Genomic DNA, 19,907 nt, shown 5'->3' with positions numbered 1-19,907 from the left:
TTCTTATACAATACCATTTCAAAAAATTTTGACATGAGACTGCCTTGAAAGAGGAAGATCCATGGGGAGACATGCTGAATGGCCGATAAATGAACCTTGATAAATGAGAAAAAAAGACCATGGGATAGTAACTCATTCAGATATTGAAAAATTAGAGAACAAACTAGCCCTGAAATGCATGCTGGTTATGCTGTTGGCACCAACTAGAAAACCTTTTCCATTTACTCATATCTAATTGTCTAGCAGCAAGTTTTCATGCCTCCATTAGAACCTACTGCACATCCTCAGTAAAGAGTTGCCTAAAAGGAATTAAGACCCTATCATCTAGACAGTCAACTGAAATTGACTGGTATTGGGGTGTATCAAACACCCCTATTTTTGTGTGAGTAGATCCAGTTCATGAGAAAGCATGTGGTAATTGTCCCTGGCCATTTCCAAAAGAAGGGAGAACCAAGGTTGCCTGGGCCACAAAGGGGCAACCACAGTGATCTTGGAGGATTCCTTCTGAATCTTCATAAGTACCCTGGATAGTATTGGAAAGGGTGGAAGAGCATACAGAAACATTCCTGTTCAGGGAAAAGAAAAAGAACCTGTTTTCTAGGCCTTTTTGCATGGCGTCCTAGAGCAGGCTCTTGCCAGCTGATTGTTTAAAGAAGAGGTAAGGAGGACTCTCCACACATGGATCAAATCTTGGAAGACACCCTGATCTACTTTCTATTGGTAAGGGTCTGTCCTGGTCCTGCTCAGCTTGTTTGCCACACAGTTTTGCTCTGATGGAATGCAGGATGCCTGTAGAGTGAGACTGTGCTGTGAAGCTATACCCCAAGCTACAAGACTAGCCTGCAAAAGGGGTACAACCTGGTTTCTCATTGCCTGTTGAGGTACCATATGACTACTGTACTATCTGTAACAACTTGAAGAACTCCCGGAGACCAAAGATGATTCACAGAGTTGAGTGCCTTGATCAAGGCATCTCTCTCATATTTGCAGAAAGGCTGTTAGTGCTGGGACCAAAGAGACTTCAGATATCCACGTTATCCTTCTCATGTGAAGTCTTGCCATGGATATTATGAGAATATGTATTCCCTTGCAGTATCCAAAGTCTAAATGTAAAATCCTAGGAAACAGATCTAGATACAAATGTATATTTTTTCCTATGGAAGAAAAGTTCTTTGAACTGAGGTATCTAGTTGACATCCTAGAAACACAATCATGTGAGAAGAAGTCAAGAAAAACTTCTGAATGTTCTGTTTGAATCCCAGCTGGTGTAAGAGATCTCTTACCCTACAGACAGAAAGATATCTCACACTTTGAAAAAGACTCTGCAAAGATAAGTAAGGTGTCTGAATATGGAAAAAAATGTGGAATCCCTGTAACCTGTACCTTGTAATGAGCTATAACTGGAGCTAGCCACTTTGTGAACACTATTGGTACCATGGATAATCCATAAAACACAGAACTGATAATATGATCTAGACACACAAAACCTTAACAAATGCCTGAAATCTGGAAGAATAAGGATGTCATGATCAGCGTCTTTTTAAATCTAGTATTACCAGGAAACTGGGATAAGGAAGAAGTAACAGGTTATAAAGTGACATCATTTCGTATTTGGACATTATCATAAACAGATTTAGGAAAGAAAGGTCCTGAACTGGTCTCCAACATTTTCTTTCTTTGGCACTAAAACCCTCTTTGAATAAACCCCCCTTTCACCTTTGAAAAAAAAAATTGAATAAAACCCTTTTCTACTTTTGAAGGGGAAACTGGTTCTATCACTCCTTGGAACAGCATGTGAAGGACTGGTAGAAATAAAAGAGTCTGGTCTGGAGCATGAGGCACTACCCTCTGGAAAGGAGGATTTTCTTCCCACTGCCATCTATAAACTTGATAAATGATCTTCTGAACCTACTTGTCTGAAACTATGTTGCCAAACAGAAAACTGCAGATTCAGACTTCTTAGAAGACAAAAGAGCATGTCAGGGTGGAAGGGGGAAACAAAGGCTTTTAAATAGTCATTCTGATTAACTGGACTAACCTTGGTTTTGAGAGTTTCAAAATTTTTTTCTTGGAATCCCCTTTCTATTTCTTCTTAAACATCTGTTTACCAGCATTTTTCTTGAGACTGTTTATTTTGTTTCTTACCAAAATTGGATGAGGAGTTAGAGAATCCCTTGGAAAATTCTGAAAAACTGGGCTGAAAAATCTTAGAGATTCTCAGTTTACCTCTTTCATCACACTTTTTGATCACCACTGCAGCAGAGGGCCAAAAACTAAATCTCTATCCAGAAGAAAATGTAAATTTTCATTTTCAGATAATCTGGAAGGTTCTGAGAAAGTTGCCATGCAAATCTCCTCAAAATAGTACCAGAGGCCAAAGCCCTTGAAGTATCAACAGTCATACACACATACTGTACACAATTAGTAGTGACTTGAACAACAGAAGAAATTAAATTATTTAAAGCAGATTTTTTTCCTCACAAGAAGAAACTGTAGACAAAACATCCATCATACTTTCACAATTAGTCAGGACAAACCTTAACATGTGAGCCTGTCAAAATTCTGAAAAATCCAAGTTGTAGAACCATGCACATTTTTTCCCATACTTAATCAATAATCTTCCCATCTTTGTCAGACAGAATATGGTAGGAATTAACTAAATGTTTAGCAGCAGAAGGATTAACTAAAGCGTAGTTGCTGGGTCAAGTCTGGGAAGAGTGTATAAAAACTTATAAGACTGAAGAACTTTATACATTCTATCTGCCTTTTTCAGGACAGCTGGCTGTCAGGAAAATTGCTGGCAGTAATACACACGCATCCTCCAAAGCTGAGAGAACTGGAGGTAGAGGTACAGGTTCTGGAAATTCCTTATGTTACAGCTCAAAGTATTTTCTGAGGGACTAAGAAGCCTCAATGTTTTCCCACTAAAAACACTGGCTCATTCTAGAAAGTCTCAAAGAAAGAGACCCCCCCCCCCCCCCACAGGGAGAATAAGAAATTGAGCTCTCTGAGTCTGAATCAGAAATCTGTGGAGAAAACCCTTTATCTGTCCTTTCATCCTCCTGTCCAGATTCACAATCTTAAATCTCTTCTTTTTCACCAAACTACCTTACAAGCCTGAATTAAACCCTGAGCCAGACCCACTAAACTACTCCTGTTTAAGGAAATTTGAGGAGGAGTAGATACATGCTTAGTTTTCTGCTTCTTTTTGACAGAAAAAATGGGGTCAACAGTGTTATTAGTGGTAGCAGCAGCGTCCCTAGGGACAAGCACAATATTCTGACAAAAAGGGAAGCCTTCCCTGATCTCTCTTCCAGGACCAATAACAGTCACTCTCCCTTGCCTGCTGAGGGGACCCCACCAGCCGCAGAGGACGTGGCTAAACTTTGGTCCATAGTGGCAGTAGGTGCTATACTAGAGGGATTTGGGGTAAAAGATGAGTGCTCTGAGGTGCAAAAAATAGCTGAGGTAAATTGCTATTCTGCTATGATAGCAACGGTTGTTTGTCTAACATTCTTTTTGTGGCCGGAAGAAGTACCGATCATATGACCAACAGTTTGTTCCATGGTCAAGCCGAAAATAGTGCCTCTTTCCCAGGGAAAACAAGCAGCAAATGGTGTTAAAAATAAAGACTTTAAAAGTCACTTTTTTCCCATACAAACACAGTAAAATGCACTCTAAAACACTTTGCCAGACATGCAATTTCTCCACACAAAAATGTTTTTCAGCTACTTTAAGCAACTTTTAAATTAACAGGAAGAACGAGCTCTTCTATTTTAAAAGTACAGTACAGTCTCATGACAGTCCATTAAGGCACAAACTCCTAGCTTTGAAATAACTTTCCTGAAGAGGAAAGTATAAGTAATGAGCAAAATTATTAAATGGAAGTTTATGTTCCCCAAAGGGAACTTATTTGCCCAGCAAAAGAACAGCACAAGCTGAACATCGATGATGGAAGGCTTTAGAGGAGCATGCTCTTTGGCTGCAGTAGAGGTCTGAAGGGCTTGCCATCCAAATTATAAGTTATGCACTCACCATAACTAGACATCTGTGTTGTCCAGTTTCATTCTTCCTCACTTATAGGTTCCAGATCTGATCCTCAGATCTGACTCTGACACATTGACCAGACTTCGGATCCAACTCTCGAGCTCCTCCCTCTACCCACAATGCCCTACTCCATCCCTATTCTCTCAGATCGTTTGCTGCTCTAGTTCCCAAAAGCAGAAGAGAAACAAATGTAGCCAGATAGAAAAGACAGGGTTCAAACCTGGAACTGTAAGTTCCAAACATAGTCTAATAGGTCCTTCCAGAAGAAAAAGGATGGGGGATGGATGGGAGGGGAGTTGAGGAAGAATGAAAATGGACAACACAGATGCCTAGATATGGTGAGTACATAACATAAATCTGATGTTGTCCTTTTTATTCTTCCTCACTTATGGGACAGAGTCCTCAGCCACAGTGGATATAAAAAGTGTACACACCCCTGTTAAAATGCCAGGTTTTTGTAATATAAAAAAATGAAACCACAATAAATCATTTCAAAATGTTTCCCACCTTTAATGTGACCTATAACCTGAACAGTTCAATTGAAAAACAAACAAATCTGTTAGGGGAAAATATAAACACATCATTAAACTAATACTTTGTTTTGTGTGCACACCCTTAAACTAATACTTTGTTGAAGCACCTTTTGATTTAATTACAGCATCCAGTCTTCTTGGGTACACACCTGCCATCAATTAAAGAGACTCTGATTAACCCCAAATAAAGTTCAGCTGTCCTAATAGGATTTTCCTGACATTTACTCAGTTGCCTGCTACTGCAAAAGCCATGGTTCGCAGAGAGCTTACAAAGCATCAAAGGGATCTCATTGCTGAAAGGTATCAGTCAGGAGAAGGGTACAAAAAATTTCCACAGCATTGGATATACCATGGAACACAGTGAAGATAGTCAACAAAAAGTGGAGAAAATACGGGACAACAGTGACATTGCAAAGAACTGGATGTCCCTAAATAATTGATGAAAAGACAAGACGAGAACTGGTCAGAGAGGCTGCCAAGAGACTACAGCAACACTGAAGGAGCTGTAGGAATTTCTGGCAAGTACTGGTTGTGTACTACATGTGACAACAATTTCCCGTATTCTCCATATGTCTGGACTATGGGGTAGTTGCAAGACAGAAGCCTTTTCTTACACAGAAAAACATCCAGGCCGGGCTAAAATTTGCAAAACAATACATCAAGTCTCCCAATAGCATGTGGGAAAATGTGTTATGGTTTGATGATACCAAAGTTGAACTTTCTGGCCACAAAAACAACACTTTGCATCATCAAAAGAACACCATCCCCAGGGTGAAGCATGGTGGTGGCAGTATCATGCTTTGAGGTTGCTTTTCTTCAGCTGGAACTGGGGCTTTGGTCAAGGTGGAATAAATTATGAACAGTTCCAAATACCAGTCGCATTTGGCCCAAAACCTTCAGGTGTCTGCTAGAAAGCTGAAGATGAAGAGGAATTTCACCTTTCAACATGACAATGACCCCAAACATACATCCAAATCAACTAAAGAATGGCTTCACTAGGGAAAATTAAAGTTTTGGAATAGTCCAGCCAGAGCCCAGACCTAAATCCAATAGAAAATCTGTGAGATGACCTGAAGAGGGCTGTGCACAAGAGATGCCCTCACAATCTGACAGATTTGGAGCACTTTTGCAAGGAAGAGTGGGCAAATATTGCCACGCCAAGATGTGCCATGCTGATAGACTCCTACACAAGAAGACTGAATAATGTAATTAAATCAAAAGGTGCTTCAACAAAGTATTAGTTTAAGGGTGTACACACTTATGCAACCAGGTTATTGTATGTTTTTTATTTTTTATATTTTTTCCATAACAGATTTGCTTGTTTTTCAACTGAATTGTACAGGTTATAGTAGCCGCGGTGGTACAGCGGTAGCGTCGTTGCCTCACAGCAAGAGGTTCTCCTGTTCAATTCTCAGCTGGAGTGCCCTCTGTGTGGAGTCTGCATGTCCTCCTGCAGTTGAGTGGCCTCCGAAAGACATGTGTGAATGGGTGTGCCTTCGCTGAAGGTTGGGCGTCAGGCTGGCAACTCGGCACCATAAAAAGTGACTGCCAATCATTAGCGGAGCGGAGTTCCGCTGTGGCGACCCTCAATCGGGAAAAGCCGAAAAGACAAACAACAAATACAGGTTATATATCACATTAAAGGTGAGAAAAGTTTTGAAATGATTTAATGTGGTCTCATTTTTTATATCACAAAAACCTGGCATTTTAACAGGGGTGTGCACACTTTTTATATCCACTTTATGTTGACCTTGCATGGCCCTCATAGAATGGTATTGCAGAGTACTGCTGAACCAAAGGAGGCTCTTTTTCTGTATGTGATGTCCAATTTGAAATGTGAAACAAAGGTATAAGCCTTGGACCATGCAGCTGCTGCACAAATGTCAGCAACAGGTGTTCTTCACCAAAAGCAGATAAAGTAGCCATGGATCTAGTTGAATGAGCTTGGGGAGGTTTTGGTGAGGTCATATCTCCTTGACTGTAACTCCATGAGAAACAGTCTGTAATCCATTTAGCTAGGATAACTTTAGAAACTGGTTGGCCTAAGTGATTTGGAGAGAAAGACACAAAAATCTGGTCTGACTTTCTAAACTGTTTTGTCCTGTGAAGGTAAAAACATAACTAAATTTAAACTGGAAATACACGGAATAACAAACCTCACAAACCAAAAACCATGTACTAGCACCCAGGTGGAGAACCAGTCAATAAACCCAAAAATAATTCAATCCCAAATTCCGTTAATGTAGATATAAAATGGTAAAATTAGGTTAAGTGTTTTTGTTTCTCCACTCAGAAACTTCATCAAAACTAGCTACATAGTGCAATACCTCATAATATATTTACAGTGTGACAAATCACAACCCAAACTTAATTAAGACAATTAAAACCATTAGTCATTTAAAGAAACACTCTAAAACAATGTTTTAAAACATTTAAGCATTAATACCAGTTAAACTTCAATAAGGAATACTAAAACCTTATTTATTTATAATATTAAACTTCTAAACATCTAAATGTTTTAACTTTAATAAACAATTAATAGAAACGGAATCACTGATCCCTGGCCAACTTATGGCATTCAAAGTCACTTGTCATTTTAACTCACATTTATCTAAATGTTCACTAATAACATAAACCCTCAGATCACCCTTAACTTGTTCCATCACAACAAATTTAAAATCATGTTCAGGACAATCAGCCAAATGTCTGTGTAAAGCATTAGAACTCTAATATTTCCTAAAATCTAATCGGGGCATTTCCCAAGGAATTCATGTTTTCATTACTGAGTTAAAATGGGGGTATATTATTAGTGAACAACTAGATAAATGTGAATTAAAATGGCAACTGACTGAATGCCACAAGATGGCCAGGGATGAATGATTTAGTTTGTATTAATTGTTTATTAACAATAAACTATGTAGCTAGTTCTGATGAAGTTTCTGAGTAGAGAAATGAAAGCACTGAACCTAATTTTACAATTTTATATCTCCATTAAAGGAATTTTGGACTGAATTATTTTTGGGTTTATTGACTGGTTCTCCCCTGGCTGCTAGTAAATGGTTTTTGGTTCGTAAGGTAAAAATGTAGTTGTCTGTGCACATTAAGGAGGTGTAGCATGTACTTTCCCTTATTGGCAAAATATGGAAAGAAGACTGGCAAGTGAATGGATTGATTGATATTATTTTCAGAATCCACTTTAGGTAAAAAAAGAAGGGTTAGTCTGCAGAGAAACCTTATCTTTATGAAAAACAATGCAAGAGTTTTTTGCTGAAAAGCCTGGAGTTCAGAAATTCATTTTGCCGAAGTTATAGCTACCAAGAAAACTGTCTTCCATGACAGACATTTTAGATCAGATTTGTCTGAAGGTTCAAAGGGTTTTAGTGTTACACCTTCAAGTACTGCAGTAAGATCCTAAGGCAGAGAGGGATCCTTTATCAGGTCTAAGAAGAAAAATGCCTTTCATAAAGGCTTTACACAATCTGCCGGAAGCCAAGGAAAAAGATTTATTCTCTGTGTGGAAATTTGAAATTGCTACCAACTGAAGTTTAACTGTAGAGAAACTAACCCCATCTTTGAAAAGAGTTGTCATTGGTGCAGAAAAAGGATCGATTTGCTTATCTGATGCCCAAATAGAGAACCTTTTCCATTTACTTTTATAAACTATTTTGGTAGAATCTTTTTGAAAAGCCAAAATAATGTCATGAACTGGACTGTCTAACTATTACTGGAAGTGGAAAAACCGTGCAGTCAGCTTGAAGGCCTGAATGTTGGGGTGTTGAATCCCTGACAGGGGAGAAAGGAGATCTAGAGTAAGCACCAGTATCCATGGTGGATAACGAAGATGAGACCGTCAAAAGGGGAATCATACTTGCCAAGGCCGGAAGGGGGCAATGAGGATCACTGAGCTATTCAGCCTGCTTACTTTCTGAAAAATCTTGGAATCAGGGAAAGAGAAGGATAATTATAAAGTAGACCTAACAGCCAAGTGTGCAGAAGAGCATCTGTCAGTGACTCCCCCTGAGGGGGGGATCAGAGTGGCGAACTTGCTGCACTTGTTCTTGAGAGAAGTGGAAAATAAGTTGTAGCAAGTTTGACCCCAACGCCTCAAGATCATGCTCGCTAGCGACTGTTTGAGAGACCACTCATAAGGCATCAGAATGGAATTGCTTAGTTTGTCCACAAGCACGCTGGTTTTCCCCGGGATGTGCAAAAGCAGTCTGATGAGATCACCCATTCCCAAACCCTCATGGCCACCCTGTAAAGCAGTAATATTGAGTTCTTCCTTGCTTGTTGATGTACCATACTACAGACATGTTGTCAGTCTGAATTGCAATGGTTGGTCTAGGGGAAGAGCATCCTGAAATGCCTGCAACACTAAAAGGACTGCTCTTATCCCTAGGACACTGATATGCAACTTGGTCTCTTGGGGGGACCATATGCCTTAGATAGTTCTTCCCAAGAAATGCTCCCCCCACCCCAGTTGAGAAGTGCCCGTGGCTACTGGGTTCAGTAAAAAGTACAGTTTTGTACCTACCATAAATGTAGATGTTCGAGGATCCACATTGCTGCAGTCCTAACTATTGGGTAGTCCGCTGTCCAGTCGGCCCGAATACCAGAGTATATGGCTGACGTCGGTCAGGGCGCATTAGACTGACGTCAGTACGTCAGGGTACTAATGCGCATGACCGACGTCATATCCTCAGTCTTTTCTTGCCCCAGATGTCAGAAGACCCTAAAAAGACAAGGCCCAAAATACCTGCACCAAAAATATGTACATTATATACAAAAATATATACAAAAATATCAGCAGATAACCTCACCTACACAACCACCCCTAAACACAGAGGGGAAGGAGGGAGGTAAATTGGACTGCAGCAATGTGGATCCTCGAACATCTACATTTATGGTAGGTACAAAACTGTACTATGTTCTTCGTTCCACATTGCTGCAGTCCTAACTATTGGGTAGAATCCCAAAGCAGAGGTAAGGGAGGCTGGCAAATCATAAAGAAGCAGGAGCTGACAACATGCCTTGCAAAATAGCTGTGGCAAAACCAGCCCTAGACTTAGAGTAGAGAGGAAGGTGATAATGCTTAGAGAAAGTATGCACTGAACTCCAAGTAGCTGCCTCCAAAATATCCTTAGTTGCCACCCCTTAGAAATGCTGTTGAAGTGGCAGTAGCCCTAGTGGAATGAGGCCTAATCCCAGCTGGAATCTCCTTGCCATGATGGGAATAACAAAATGCAATGCAAAACCCAATCCACCTAGAAATAGTTTGTTTTGACACAGGCTTGCCCTGTGAACTCAAAGCAAAAGAAACAAACAACTGCTGAGACTGCCTAAAATCCTTAGTCCTGCTTAAATAATAACGCAATTGCCTGTGTACATCTAAAGTGTGCAAAATCTTTTCCCCTTTATTTTGGGGGTCTGCATAAAAAGTAGGCAAATGAATAGTTTGGTTTAAAGCCACACTAGAAACCACCTTAGGCATAAAGGAAGGATTAGTACGTAATGATACTCTATCCTTATGGAAAATCTAAAAGGGCTCTACTGCCATAAGGGCCTGCAACTCAGACACCCTTCTTGCAGAAGTAATAGCCAACAGAAAAGCAGTCTTCCATGACAAGTATTTCAATTCAGCAGTAGCCGCAGGCTCAAAAGGTTGTAGAGTAAGTTTTTCCAACACAAAATTGAGATCCCAAGCAGGAGTAGGAGCTCTACGTGGGGTCTTATATTCTTTGCCCCTCTAAGAAACTGCTTGAACAAAGGATGCGAAAACAATGGTGGGTCACAATCATAGTGAGCTGAAATTGCTGCAGCATGAATCTTAATGGAAGAGAAGGACAAACCTTTGTCCAATAACTCAGTAAGATATTGAAGAGCCACACTCAAATTAGGCTCAGAAATCTCCAAATTCTTTGCTGTACTCCAAAATAAAAACCTCTTCCATTTTTCTGCGTACACTTTCCTTGTACTAGGTCTTCTAGCTTCCATAATCACATTTAAAACTTGTTGAGGAAGTTGAGACCGGCTGTGTTTCAACACAGAATATGCCAGGCTGTTAGATGAAGAGAGTGAAGCTTGACATTGAGCAGATGACCGTCCTTCTGAGATAACAGATGTGGAATCAAAGGTAAAGGCCATGGAGGCTTCCTTACCAGACTCCTTAGTAGTGGGTACCAGTGTTGCCGAGGCCAATCTGGAGCTATTAAAATCATCCTTGGCTTGTCTTGTCTGACCTTTAAGAGCACCTTTGGAAGAAGAGGCATAGGTGGAAAGGCATACACATGAAGATTTTTCCAACTGAAAGAAAGAGCATCCACTTTCCAAGCTGTGTGATGAAACCCCTTTGTGCAAAACTTTGGCAGCTGGTGGTTTAGTGGAGAAGCGAACAGATCTATGTCTGGAGTTCCCCATGACACTGTCAATTTCTGAAATACATGAAGATCCAGTTTCCACTCGTGGGGATCCATGATTTGTCTGCTTAACACATCTGCTAAGGAGTTCTGTGCTCCGGCAGAAACCTTGCCTGAAGAGTTAGTTGCAAGCTGAGCGCAGTCTCCCATAAAATCATTGCTTGCCTGCATAGAGGATAAGAATGTGTTCCCCTTGTTTGTTGATGTACCACATGACAGTTGTGTTGTCTGTTAGAATCAACACCTGCCCTGGAAGAAGTAACTCCCTGAAAGCCATTAATGCAAACTGGACTGCTAACATCTCCTTCATGTTGATATGTAGATGCTGTAGTCTGGCAGGCCACTTGTCTTGTATCCACTTTCCATTTAGATGAGCTCCCCAAGCAATGTCCGAGGCATCTGTCGTTAAAATCTGACTCGCCTCTGGCCGGGTCACAGAGAGTCCCTTGTTTAGGTGACATTCCTGAGCCCACCACAAAAATTCTTTTTGAAGGCAAGGTATTATTTGAATGACAGTGTCCAAATCCTGGCAGTGCTGTGTCCATACATTTTTGAGATACCATTGCAGCTTCCTCATATGCAGTTTGGCATTGGGAAGTACCAGAAAACAAGATGCCATGAACCCTAATGCTTGAAGGACTGTCCTTGCAGTCAGCACGGACTGATGAGATAGTTGATGGAAGTAAAGGGATAGACTCTTTTGTTTGTCCGGGGTTAAAAAGGCCATCTGGGCTGCTGTATTCAGTCTCACACCCAGAAAGCACATGTCTTGAGAGGGTACTAGACTGGACTTTATTTCGTTCACAGAATACCCTAGGCATCTTAGCACTGCTATAACATATTCCAGATGCTGTAGAAGATCTTCCTTTTCTTGAGCCAGAATCAGGCAATCGTCCAAGTAAGGATAGATTTGAATTCCTTTTAGCCTGAAGTAAGCTATCACTGGAGCCAGAACCTTTGTGAATACTCTGGGCAGTAGATAAGCCAAAGGGCAATGCAGAGAACTGATAATGAGAATTTCCAGCTCGAAACGCAGATACTTCCTGCAACTTAGTCTTATAGGCACATGAAGGTAAGCTTCCTTGAGATCTAAAGTTACCATCCAGTGATCTTTGCCCAGCAGAGGTAAAAGCTGTTGTAACGTCAACATCTTGAACTTGGGAATGTCCAGATAAGTGTTGAGGATAGATAAATCCAAAATTGGTCTCCACGTGTTCCCCTTCTTTGGTACTAGGAACAGGCGAGAATAAAATCCTAGGCCCCTTTCTGATACAGGGACTGGCTGAATGGCCCCTATTTGGAGTAACAGAGAAATTTGCTTGTGAGCCTCTTTCCTTTGCGGAGTAGGAACGTCTGGCATGCCTTTAAAAGGGGGCAATGTATGGAAATAAAACCTGTAACCGTGGTGAATGATATCCAACACCCATCTGTCTTGAGTAATTAAATTCCAATTTTCTTTGAAAAGAGACAGTCTTCCTCCCAAAGGAGCTGCCAGACGAGAATCTACTGGCAGCTGAAAAGGCAGGTCATTGGGTCTGTTTACGAAAGGACTGACCCCTGCCCTCACCAGAAGTCTGAGCAGGTGAACTCCCTGTTCTAGGCCTAAAAGAACCTTGAGCTCTGCCCCTACCACGTCTAGACCTACCCCTAGACTGGGAATCATAAGCAGGATATGTCCATCCCTTAGTAGGCCAATTTCTACTAAACTTCGGTGGCTGCACCTGCAAAAAATCTTTAACAGTTTGCATAGACTTAGCTTTGTCCTCCATTTTCTTTAAAACGGCTTCCACAGGCGAACCAAACAACACATCAGACTGTAAAGGAGCATCCAAAATCCTTGTCTTAACATGCTCAGCTAAATTCTGATCCCTCAACCAGGCATGCCTGCGAAGAACAGAACTAGTGGCAGCCACCCTCGAGGAGGCCTGTACAGCATCAAAACCACATTGCAAAGAATGCTTACCCACTTGTTCAGACACATGAACTAAATCCAGCAACTCTTTACACTCAATACCTTCCGCCAAAGCATCCACCTTAGATTTCAGTTGTGAAAGGAGATAATTTTGATATTTTAGCATGTGAAACTGACAATTCAACGCCCTCATGGCTAAAGTGGAAGAAGTATACACTTTCTTTCCCCATCTATCCAAAGCCCTTGCCTCTTTATCAGTGGGAACAGGGTTTTTAACCACAGAGGCCTTAACACCTTTAGGTCCCTGAGAAACAGTTTCGGGTCTGCCCTAGGACTCTTAAAAGATACTTATGAGCTTCAGGCACCCTATAGTACCTATCAGGTTTAACAGGAGCAGGAGGCAAAGAATCAGGGTTCAGAGAAGCCTCTGCAAAACATCTTCCACCACATTCAACACAGGAGGTATAGCTAAGGGCCTATGCTGGGGTAAAACAAGAATTCCCTAAGCCTTTTCCTGGAATCAGAGTAATCCTGTCCTTCCCATTTAAAGTGCTCCCTCATGGAATGCAGAGTCTCTGAAAATGAGAAATCCTCAGGAGGAGAAGCTGTAGGAGTGGAATCATCCACATCAGAATCAGAATAAGGAGGATACTCCTGCAAATCTTCCAGAAGACTCAGAAGCCTCTGAACACTGTTCAAAACTATCAAACTCAGGTTCCACCCTAGGCCTCTTATCAGGGGGGGGCATAGAACCTCTAATCATAGTAATCAAATCTTCTGCCATTTTAAGCATATGTTTCTTAGGCACAGAACCTGAAGTGCTAGGAGAAGCCCCCACTGAAGCTAAACTTGGCCTACCTCTCAAAGAAGTTTTGGAAACAGAAGGAGAGGCTCTAACTACCTTGGGAAGAGAGGGAAGCACAGTTACCTGAGAAGCCCCCTCAGCCTGGCCTACCTCCTGAGAAGGCACATCCTGTAACAGTAAAGTCTCTGCCTGAGACTCCAAAGAAACTCCTGGCAAAGCCTCTGGCTCCACAGAGCCTTCTAAAGAACCGACGTCCGGGACTGCCGGTTCATCAACCCTAGGCTTCGCTGTTTTGTCCTTGCGCTTCTTGGACGAAGCGGGCGTCGGAGCATCCGACGGCATTTTATAATTGCAACGCTTCCCAAACACTAACCTGGCACAGTCTAACCTTCTCTTAATAGTGCGTTTGTTAAACCTAGCACAAGAGCGGCATCCAACAACGTCGTGCTCAGGCCCTAAACAAGGTATACACAAGGTATGGTAATCCCTATGAGGTATCTGTTTCCCACAAGAAATACAGTTATTCACTTTTTCTGACATCCGGTTAAACACTGAGGCAAGAAAAAACCAAAATGTTCCCCAACGGGGTACTTAGCCAACTCTGATTCAGTCTGAAACTCCGACTTCGGAAATATTTCAGAACGCCAACCTGCACTCGCAAAACTGCTTCTGCATCGGACCATGCGGCAAAAAAGACTGAGGATATGACGTCGGTCATGCGCATTAGTACCCTGACGTACTGACGTCAGTCTAATGCGCCCTGACCGACGTCAGCCATATACTCTGGTATTCGGGCCGACTGGACAGCGGACTACCCAATAGTTAGGACTGCAGCAATGTGGAACGAAGAACATCAAAAAATATCTGTATGTATCCACCAGCAAATGTGTTGCTTGTAAATCAGGGTGAGTTTTACTTGAAAGGATAGGGGTTAATATAGAATGGACTACTGTACAGCAGGGGTTCACTGAAGAACCTGCATACAGAAGTGTGCAAGAGGAAGACATATTATGGCAGCTGACATTGGCCCAAGTGCTTGAAGCACTACACTTGCTGGATGAGATGAATGGGAAAGGATAGCTTGAACCGTGTTTTTCACATAAGTAATGTGGTGGAGGGACAAAGATGCTATCTGTGTTGTGTTTAAAATTGTCCTGATGAATTCCAGGCTCTGAATTGGTGCAAGTTTTGATTTTGCAAGATTTACTGTAATGCCCAAATTGCCACAAATCTGGAGCAAATAGTCCCTGGCATGCTGTAGTTGATGCTTGAAAGGGGCAGTTAGGAGCCAGTCAGATAGATATGGAAACACCTGGAATCCCTTTTAGTGTCAAGTTAGCTGAAACGACTGCCATGCATTTGGTAAACACCCTGGGGACTGTGGTGAATCCAAAGGGCAGAGCTCTGAACTGGTAATGACTGGCTCCCAGCCAAAAGCCAAGATGTCTTCTGGAGCATCTGTCTATTATGATATGATGGTACAAGTCCTAAAGGTCTACAGACCACATCCAATCATCCTTGTGCAGAAAAGTCAGGATGGACTGAACTATCACCATTCAGAACTTCACTTTCTTTACATACTGGTTCAGTTTGTTTAGATCCAAAATGGGTCTGAGGTTCCCTGTTTTGTTTGGCACTAAAAGGAAGTGTGAAGAAGTTCAGAATCCTATCTCATCAGGTGGGACCTTCTGGATGACTCTTTTTCTAGCAGCTTTTGTATTTCTTGTGATGTAGCCTTCTTCTGACTAGCTAGAATGTCAGGAAGTTTCCTTTGCCAATGAGGAAGAAGGGAAAATGGTATGTAAAAAACTCCAGATATTGTCTAGGTGCAAAGAGAAATGACCCCCGATTGCCTCAAGAGCTGTAAAGCTGGGCAGCACTTCAGGAATGCTGACAGAGTCTATCTGAAAAGGAATCTCTAAAGTCCTGGTTCTGCAGGCCTCCTCTGCCTCTAAGGCAATGTCTACAATTAAAATTTCCCCCTCTGCCTCTGGAGGTATTGTCCACACACAAATCCTGGAAAGGTCATTGACATTTACAGAACTACATTCTCTTACTGCCTCTCTGGTTCCTACAGAAGGTTCATTGAAGTGTAGAAAACTTGATACCCATGGCAGACAGGGTCTTTCCTTCTTGTTCACTGTGGGTAAGCATATATTTTACTGATGGCCCAAAAAAGGAAGTGCCATCAAAAGGGACATTACCAAAGGCCATCTTAAAGGGCTCTGCAAAATCACATAGCTGCTTCCAGGCATGTCTCCTTATGGCAATGCCTAATCTGGCTGCATGTGAGGTCCCTTCAGCAGTGTGCAAGATCAGCCTGACTGAAGCATTTGAAATAGATAAAAGAGTGTCCAGTGGAGAGGAAGTCCTTTTGAAATCCTCAGCTGACATGGACTCAGAGAGTATTTGATAGTTCTTTAGTCAAATCTCTCTGACGTCTAGCAAAGTGATCAGATAATTAAGCGACCTCAGTGCAAAAGTAGCCAAGGTGAACACTTGCTTTCCAAATCTATTCAACACTCTGGACTCCCTGTTAGGTGGATGGACAAAACAGTTCTGCCCTGCTAGCTCTTTCTTAGTGGCTGCTGCCACCACCAGATTACCAATTGAGACTCCTTTGTTCCAGTGGGGTCTGTCTGCAGGTGGGGCCAAAATCTACAGGATGCTTAGGGATGGGCTTGACAGTATCTAGCTCCTTCCATGCCCAGCAGGAAACCAGATCAATAAGTTCATCCACTGGGTGAGGTTACCCAAGACATAGATGGACCAGAACCAAAAGCCTCCAAGAACACAGATTCTACAGGAGCATGGGTTTGGAATGACCAAACACCTTTCTGCTTCAGAATTTCTATAATATCTTCAAAGGAGTTGTCACCAGTGGTGATCTGGGGGATCCCTCTTCTTCGCCAAAACTGGTGTCTTTTGTGAGGCACTCCATGAGTGAGTCTATGTGTTTCCTCTTATATGTCTTCTTCTAGGAGACCTCTTCCATGGGATGTTCTGGAGTGGTGTCAGAAGAGACAGGAACTTCCTCTACTGGATCTGGTTGGAGGCTTGTTACAACTGGCTGTCCCTGTGGGATAGGTCTGACTGACTCAGAGGCTGAAACTGACGAGAGTAAAAGGGTAGGAATGTACCCTCTCAGATCTAACGCCGACACTTTGGCACTGAGACCTGTTCTGATCCAAGGGTATTGGCGCAGAACTTGCCAGGGAAATAGTCAGAGTAGAGGAGGAAACTTTCCACTGGTCCGATGGCACTGGGCATCTCGGATCCTGCAGCTCCAAAACCATGGGTCGGATCAGAGAAAGAGATAAAATGAACTTTGAGTGCACACTCACAGATCCTTTATGGTATGGAGATGGCAGGACCCACATCTTGATCTGAGCTCTGAGAGATTTTCACATCATCCTATCCACATCTGCTTCTGATAATCTTCTGGAAGACTTAGAAGATGTTGTGGAAGGAGGCCTGGAGTGTTTCTTCGGACTCTGAAATAATTGTGCAGGCAAGGAGGGTGAAATAGGCTTAACCATATACTCGGGAGTATGGCACCTATGAGATGTACTGGGTTTCAGATCTAAGGACTTAGAATCCAATGCGGATGACATTGGTAAAGTAGAGATGACTACTGCAACTGGAACCTTTGGATCTGAGGATGGTTTCAGATCCGAGGGTAGGCTGAGAGACTTCAGATCCGAACCTGTTGGATCGATAATTTTTCTTATTTTTCCCTAGGCTCCGATGAAGACCTAGGAGACTTCAGAGGAGACATTTTCTCGTGCCCTGAAGAAACTACTTTATTGTTTTTTGAAGGGATTTGAGCCCCAGAAGAAGTAGCAGGAAGCAAGCCTTTCAAAATTGTCTTGTTACGTCTGTCAGCCAAAACTCTAAGATTAAAAGTAAAGCAGACTGTACAAGCCATATTTAAATGGTCAGGTCCAAGACAATAAACGCTTTCCTTGTGAGCATCTCAGGTGGGGATCTTATGCGCAGAAGTGCTTTTTTTTTTAAACGTGTAGGTTTGCCAGACATGATAGCTAGGAAAATTAGTAGTTAAACTGGAGGGTATACAACAATACAGATTTTTTTTTAATGTCAGAGAAGAAGAATGAAAAGGACGAAGTTACCAACTATTGTAATAAGGAAAATTATCTTATTAAAAATTATGTAAAAAGTGTATCAGCAATGGTACAAAAGACTACTAAAGATTTGTAGAAAAAGATTATTAGGAAAAAATCCAAGAAATTTCTAATGCCAGCGACAGCTAAGAGGGAGGTATTAAGGAAAAAATTTAAGGTTTATAAAAGTTTAAAGCTATAATACCAAAAGAAACTTTCTTACAAATGCTCGAGAGCAGAACCTGCGTCTAACATGGATGGCGACAAATGAGATCTGAAGCAATAGGGATGGAGAAGGGCATTACAGGTAGAGGAAGGAGCTCAAGAGTTGGATCCAAAGTCTGGTAAATGTGGCCGAGCTGGATCCAAGTATTGGATCCAGAACCCATAAGTGAGAAAGAATGAAAAGGACAACATCAGATCTTGTCTTTTAGTCAGCTCAGCTCAAGCTGGATAACATCAGATCTTGTCTTTTTGTCAGCTCAGCTCAAGCTGCCTGACGGTTTAGGCATGTAGAAGGTACCCCGAAGCTTTGTAAGCCAGCTGACTGTTGTATCCTTAACAGGATTAGAACCCATAGTAGCTAAAGCTACTGCAGCAGTGATCATATGATAACATCTACCATTAACCAACCAGTTGATATGATCGGAAAAACTCAAAGCTAGATCTAAACATATATCAAGGTATTTAAATTAATCCAGTTTCAATCACTGTGTGCTATATTAAATATTTACTCTTCAGAATATGCTTCTCAAATCACGTGCTTACTTTTTAATGTATTTACTAGGATCATAGGCTCATAGGAGATTACTAGGCCAATGGACCTAGGGCCCTTACAAGCCTAGCCAAGAGTTAGCATATTATTCTGCTGTGCCAAACCATTCAATTTAGTAAAGCTGTTTTTCAGCCATGCCCTGTGTATAACATATTAAATCAGATTCTCCTTTTCAAGGCGTCTTTACACTGACTGTTTAACACCTACGATAAAAAATAAATAAATAAATCAGAAAGATAACCTAAACAAGTGTGCTCCCAAGGACAGGGAGAGAGACATCCTGACTGTAATCTAGAATTTCAATTCTCTAATTGCTGTATGACACCTATCTGTAAGCCATGCAGCTATCCATATTATCAAGATCACATTATTACCTAGTTATTATAATTTATTGATCACTGTTTTCTGCATTATTTTATCAAAGGCTGATGATAAATCTACATAAATTACATCATAACACATTTTTCATTTATAGCTATTACTATATAATTATAGACTGTCACGTTATAGTTAATTATAAACTTAATTTTAATGCATGCATGCTAACATATGGTTTCAAATTCCTACCTTTACAGTTCTGACTATAATTTATACAAAATAACCTTCTCCTTTGTTTTTTCCAAAACAAGAAAGTAGACGTACATGTCTATATGACTGTAGGCTTGTCATAGGGGTAAATCCCCCTCCCATGGTTGGCGAGCCAACTCAAAAAAACCTCTGTGAAAAACCTCATGAGTTTAAAAACTCATGGTTTACAGGGGAAAAAATAGCAGTGTCCCTGTTGAAGTACTACATTCTGCAAAATAATATAGTGGTGGAAAGATCCTCTCCAGTATCACCCAACAGAAAGGTGGACAAAAATGAAAGTGGGACTCTCAAAACTGCTTCTTGCCTGAAAACATCTATTTATTCATAAGAGTAGTACTGTAAAGTCAGATGAGCACTGCTCGGATAATGTGTTAAAGCTTGTAAAAGCATGCACTTATTTCAATTGTTCAGAGAGTGGGGTGTTCCTTAAGATATGTCTGCCCTCAGCGTTCATGCCATTGGTGGGGGATGGATCACCACTGGGGTTGTGGTCTAGAACACTGTCTTGCCAAACAAGTTTACCTGTTTCCAAAGACTTAACAGCCACGTATATTTCAAATGCATCTAATGAAAGATAAGAAATCTCCCCCCAAAAATCTTAAAATAAAAGTGGCAAACTGTGGTTGAAAAGCAATATCAAGTCCACTAAAAAACAAAACAAAAAAAAAACAAAAAACAAACCTTCTACCTTAATCTATCACCGTCTA

At 41.4% G+C, this 19,907-nt stretch overlaps 1 protein-coding gene across 1 annotated transcript in view; it reads right to left on the bottom strand.

Annotated features, from left to right (window-relative positions):
- The window catches only part of LOC122794375 (symplekin-like), a 1,034,965-nt gene that overhangs the window by 475,959 nt on the left and 539,099 nt on the right, over window positions 1-19,907 (bottom strand). The window lies entirely within an intron of this gene.

The sequence above is a fragment of the Protopterus annectens genome, chromosome 1.part0 (assembly GCF_019279795.1).
Source record: "Protopterus annectens isolate FY-2018-M chromosome 1.part0, PAN1.0, whole genome shotgun sequence".
NCBI classification, from domain to species: Eukaryota; Metazoa; Chordata; order Ceratodontiformes; family Protopteridae; genus Protopterus; species Protopterus annectens.
Note: the sequence above shows the minus strand (reverse complement) of the source record. Positions and strands in the feature narration are given on the sequence as shown.